The sequence below is a fragment of the Danio rerio genome, chromosome 2 (genome assembly GCF_052040795.2).
Source record: "Danio rerio strain M-AB ecotype USA chromosome 2, GRCz13ab, whole genome shotgun sequence".
In the NCBI taxonomy this organism is placed as follows: domain Eukaryota; kingdom Metazoa; phylum Chordata; class Actinopteri; order Cypriniformes; family Danionidae; genus Danio; species Danio rerio.
The window spans coordinates 40,684,001-40,690,000 of NC_141022.1; the positions used below are offsets into that span (position 1 = coordinate 40,684,001).

The window sequence follows — 6,000 nt, forward strand, 5'->3', positions numbered from 1 at the left end:
CAACAGCATCAGTAACTAACAGCGAGCAGCCATTTAGTCCTGTCCAACCACAGCAGGCTTGAAACAAAATGTATTAACGACACATAAACACCACTTCTGCCACGCAAGATTAAATGTATTTATTATATTGTAAATAAAAAATTATGTTTTCATCGTACAAGCAAAAGCCTGAACTGGCGGAATTTCCGAGCACGAATATGAAGGCAAAATGAAAGCTCAGCCTCAAATTCAGCGCATGCCAGTGGGGTATCGGCAAAATCCATCAGAAAAACGCGTTTAATTTCAGAATCACAACATGCGTTTCTGTTCTACAAACGGAATGCATTCATTTTGGCGAAAATTAAAGGGCCACCAAAGCATAATAATCTCAAGTTCCTCGAAATAAACGCTTGGTTTTGCTTTAACGTTACCAGATTTGCGGGTCAACTCAAACAGACTGACCCTGACCGCAGACGTCGTTTCATTTCCTCATAAAATAACCAGTTTCCAGAAACACTGGCAAAACGCGGTCTATTTTTAACCCTGAATGACAGCGTCTCTCTTTTTACCCCCGCAAGGACACCGCGGCTCTGTCCCCGCCTCTACCCGTCTCTCCCCTCTCCTTCTCCGGGCAGAGCTGCGCTGAGCACCCGCGGTGTGACAATCACCATCCCCGCAATCGGGAAAACCCTTCACATGAAAAAAAAAACCTGATCACGGCTATTACACCTTAAATATCCCAACACGACATCTAAAGCTTCTATTTTAAATCCATTCCCATGTCTTCATTCGGCAGTGAAACGTTTGTCAACCATTCAGCCAGTCTGACACCTGACCACCCCCTCAAAATACGTTAAACAGCGATATCCCCAAAACTGTTTTTGAAAAACAGAAATACAGACATTTGTATTAAACACAATATAGATCATATCTAAGATTTAAATCAATCACACAAATACTCCCAGCTCGATCACCAATATGACCAGGTTAAACACATAATACACACGTATATTATGCCCTTTTAAATGGCACATCAAAAGCACCAAAAGCACCAAAACCGGTTTAACATCTGAAAAACTGGCTCGTTCGCACAGACAGCTTTAGCAGTGCGGCTAGAATATTTAGACCCTTTAGCACGCGCTAACCGAGCTAACGCTACAAATCCCCGTTCAGAGACAGAAATAAACGTCACTTAACTATTACAAACCTTCAAAACGGTTTTAAAAAACACAGCGACAAACTGCTGAACCACCAGAGTAATGGACGCAGTGTATAGGCGAATCAGATGTGGGTTTTAAAGGGACTTGCCTCAGGATGAACGATCTGCTCTGCTGTCTCTCTCGGTCTCTCCTCTAGTCTGTCTGAGCGTCAACAACACGCGCACACACTCAAAGCCTTCAGACAGATCGCGCGTCACACACAGCGAGAGCGCGCACTGGCGGAGCGGATGATGTTGCGCGGGCGTGTCTATGTATGTGTGTCTGTCTGTCTGTCTGTCCTGTCTGTCTGCAGCGCGCCGCCAGATTCTCATGAACTTTGCAAGAATTTACAGGTTACAGTAAATGTAATGTAATGCATGTAATACATGTTCAGTTGTCATCTGTGGTCTACTAGTAACTTGCGCTTGCACACATGACTAACCAAGGGACATTTCTTTAGAAATAAGGGAGTTTTGCTGTCTACTTAGGGACAGTCATAGTGGAGCATGCTGAATTTGAATCACTTTATGGTAAGAGAAAGGAGTAAATGGAAATTAAATAGTAACTTTAGCCACATCCCCATTCACGCTATGACTTAGCATGATTTTTGAGGAATAATGAATGGCAGCATGAGCTGAGGTCTGTCAATGTTTCACAGATAATGACTCATCTGAAATGGGCTGTTTAAATGAAATACATATCATGCAAAACATCACAGTTTTTGTACTTGGTAAAGACATAAAACATTATTCTGTTTTACAGAATTATAGTGTTGAGGGCGTAACACATTACAAGTAACGAGTTACGTAATAATATTACTTTTTTAAGTAATGAGTAATGCATATTTTTAAAAATTAAGTAATACTATTTGAGTGACTTTTTAGCTTAATTAATTAGCTTATAAAAACAAATGGCTGAAATAAAATCAATGTCAGATTGAATCCCACACTCAATGATAGAATGCAGGAAAAGACAGAAACCAACATGGCAGAGCCTTATATTTCTGCAATGGGAGTTTTCTTATTATTCTGAACGAATCACAGAAAAGGAAAACAGGATTATAGTCTTAATGGATAGTGATTTTACTTTATTAATAGCACAAAAAAGACAAAAGTAGTAGTCACATTGCATTAGACTTTCATTATTACCTGTATAGGCATATATCCTTGAGGGTCAGGAAGTTCTCAAAAGATAAGATTATCCTACATTATTATTTTATGATGTGTTTTTAAAAGGTAAATGAAGGTGTAGGTTATTTAGTGCGATGTTTATTGCAGAGCTGCTTTATTTTAAAAAAGAAGGAAAAAATCCTGCAAGATCTGAAACAGATCAAGTCTCAGCCAGGTCAGAAAAGGTAATGCAAAAGTAACTCAAAAGTAGCGTGACACATTACTTATTATAAAAAGTAACTTAGTAATGTAACTTACTTTTTTGAGGAGTAACTAAAAATTGTAATGCATTACTTTGAAAAATAACTTTCCCCAATAACAATTTACAGTTGAAGTCAGTATTCTAGCCCTCCTTTGAACTTTGTTTTCTTTTTAAAATATTTTACAAATTATGTTTAACAGATGTCTGGTAATATTTTTTTTTGTTCTGGAGAAAGTCTTACCTGTTATATTTAGGCTATTAATTCAGGAGGGCAAATAATTCTTACTTCAACTGTAGTTCAAAAGTTTTAGGAAATGGGTTTCAGAAAATCATGCTTTTTTTCAGTAAATATTCAGCTTTGAATCACTGGCATAAATAGCATTTTAAACCTATTCTTAATTAAAATGATTTTCATTTATATTATTTCTAAACCAAAAAAAAATGTATAAAATATGACAAAAATTGCGAAAAATGACTTACAGATTTTATTGTATTTATTTACAAAAAAATACCCATTTAGCTTTGTTTATTTTATTTCTATTTCAGTTTTAGCTTTAATTTCTGTTTACTTTCAATGTGTTTTGTTAAGTTGAAAAATTATTAGTTTTTTTTTTTTACATTTTTAAAATATGTTTTTCTATATTTCCATTTTACTTGTAATTTTTATAATACATTGTGTATTGTGCTGTCATTGTTTCTTAAACTATTTATTCATTCATTCATTTTCTTTTTGGTTTAGTCCCTTTATTAATCTGGGGTTGCCAGAGCGGAATGAATCGCCAATTTATCCAGCACATGTTTTAAGCAGCGGATGGCCTTCCAGCTGTAACCCATCTCTGGGAAACATGCATACAGTCATTCACACTCATACACTAGGCCTATTTAGCCTGCCCAATTCACATGTACCGCATGTCTTTGGACTGTGGGGGAAACCCTAACGCAGGGAGAACATGCAAACTCCACACAGAAACGCCAACTGACTCAGCCGAGGCTCAAACCAGCAACCTTCTTGCTGTCAGGTGACAGTGCTACCTACTGCGCCACTGTGTCGCCTTAAACTATTTTTTATTGTTTTATTGTTATTTTTGGATTTGAAAATTTGTGAAAATTAAATCACATTAAACAACTAAACTGAACTTCATCTCAGAAAACTGGGCTGTCATTTTCAATTTACTAGAACTTCTATGTTAAGCAACTTTAATAGAATCTACATTGTAAAAGCGCTATAAAAATAAAGATTGTAGTTTTAATAATTTATCGTGTACTGTACTGTGCTGTCATTGTTTTTGTATACTATGTTAGTTTGAATTTTTTTATTTCAAATTTGGTTTTAATTCAGTTTTAGTTTTACACCTCCATTTGGGAAATTAATTCCAAGTTTTAATTATTTCACCTATAAGGATACATTTTCAGACTCATTAAGTTTTGATAAAATATTTTATTTCATTTTGCATTTTATTTCTTGTTCACATTTTTAATTATTGTTGTCCTTTTTTATTTTAATCGAAAGTTGTAGTAAGTACAAATTCCCCATGTCCACTTCATTCATTCATTTATTTATTTTCCTTGGGCTTAGTCCCTTTATTCATCAGGGGTCGCCACAGTGGAATGAACCGCTAACTTATCAAGCATATGTTTCACGCATGAACTTCCAGCTGCAACCCAGTTCTGGGAAACACCCATACACTCTCACATACACTAAAGCCAATTTAGCTTATTCAATTCACTTTTAGCGCATGTCCTTGGACTGTGAGGGAAAACAGAGCACTTGGAGGAAACCCGTGCGAACACAGGGAGAACTTGCAAACTCCACACAGAAATGCCAACTGACCCAGCCAGGACTCAAATTAGTGACCTACTTGCGGTGAGGCGATGGTGTAATCAACTCCACTCAAATGAAATATATTGTGAAGTAAAGTCTACGCATCAATCCACAGAAGATTTTTCATCTCACTCTGTGGCCATAACAGCTTAAAAAGAACTTTATCGGATTTGATGTCCGAATTAAGCTCATTTTAAACCACCCAGACATATTTATGGACATTAGTGTGTGAGTAACTGTTACGCTAGTACAAATGTTGTGGAGGCTTCAGCCAAGGACATTAAGTAATAACACTAGAACATTCTCTATGGCTGAGTAATGGCCTGGAGCCAATCCAGCATTTCGCTCGGTCCACAGGGCTTCAACCATCCAATGGCCTTCATGTTTTTGTCAATGGACCCATGATGGGGTGCTGGGATCACCTTTGCTTTGGTTTCCATCTCTGTGTGAGCCATTTGTTAGGTGTCATTTAAATGTTAAATGGGAGAGGCAGAGCATTCAGCAGCTCCTTCACAAGCCCAGAGCAGCACATTAACACTTTTAAAAGCTCCTCCTCCACACTGACCCAGGTCATGTTCAGGCAAGACAGCTTTCGGGAGATTCCAACAGTTTTGATGTTTGTGCTCCTAGGTGTTGTGTTTTTTCTTTAGACTTAAAGCTCACACAAAAGAGCAAGGGCTTATGTTGCAAAATCTTACATTTCACTTAAAAATTGTCTTGTTGTTGCGGAACGGCAAACCTTTATTGGAATAATAGAGGAGAAAATACATAGTGTGTGTGTTTAATAAAGTGCTTTCAATTAATTAAAGAAAAAAACTAATTTAGAGATTTGTATAATTAGGTTTAAATATTAAAATCCAAAAATTTTTAAATTATATGTAAATAATTACAAATAAGCAAAAAAATGCTCAAAATAGAGTGTATGGGTTAATAGGTTGTTTAAATGAATAATATACATGCACGTATATACATTTTTATTAGTGTACTTGTATACTATAACAACAAAATATTACACTACCTGACAAAAGTCTTGTCTTCTATCCCAGTTGTAAGAACAACAAATAATTACTTGTCTTGTAGTTGATCATTTGGAAAAGTGGTAGAAGGTAGATGCAGAAAGTAGATTTTTCAGATGAATCATCTGTTGAACTGCATCACGATCATCACAAATACTGCAGAAGACCTATTGGAACCCGCATGGACCCAAGATTCTTACAGAAATCAGTCAAGTTTGGTGAGAGAAAAATCATGGTTTGGAGTTAAATTCAGTTTGGAGGTGTGGAAAAGATCTGCAGAGTGGATGGCAACATTAACAGCCTGAGGTATCTACCCTGAGGTAGCCTGAGGTATTACAAACCACAAGAGAGGGTAAATTCTTCAGCAGGATAGAACTCCTCATACTTCAGCTTCCACATCAAAGTTCCTGAAAGCAAAGAAGGTTAAGGTGCTCCAGGATTGGCCAGCACAGTCACCAGACATGAACATATTGAGCATGGGGTAAGATGAAAGAAAAGGCACTGAAGATGAATCCGAAGAATCTTGATGAACTCCGGGAGTCCTGCATGAACGCTTTCTTGGCCATTCCAAATGACTTTATTAATAAGTGATTTGAGTCACTGCAGAGATGGA

At 36.9% G+C, this 6,000-nt stretch overlaps 1 protein-coding gene across 5 annotated transcripts in view; it reads right to left on the reverse strand.

The window, feature by feature from the left end:
• Window positions 1-1,342, reverse strand: part of skila (SKI-like proto-oncogene a) — a 672,908-nt gene extending 671,566 nt beyond the window's left edge. For all 5 annotated transcript variants that reach the window (XR_015478736.1, XR_015478734.1, XR_015478733.1 and 2 more), the window contains exon 1: window positions 1,288-1,342. The gene's annotated coding sequence lies outside the window, so the exon portion shown is untranslated. The remainder of the gene's footprint in view (window positions 1-1,287) is intronic.
• Between the last annotated feature and the right edge of the window lie 4,658 nt (window positions 1,343-6,000).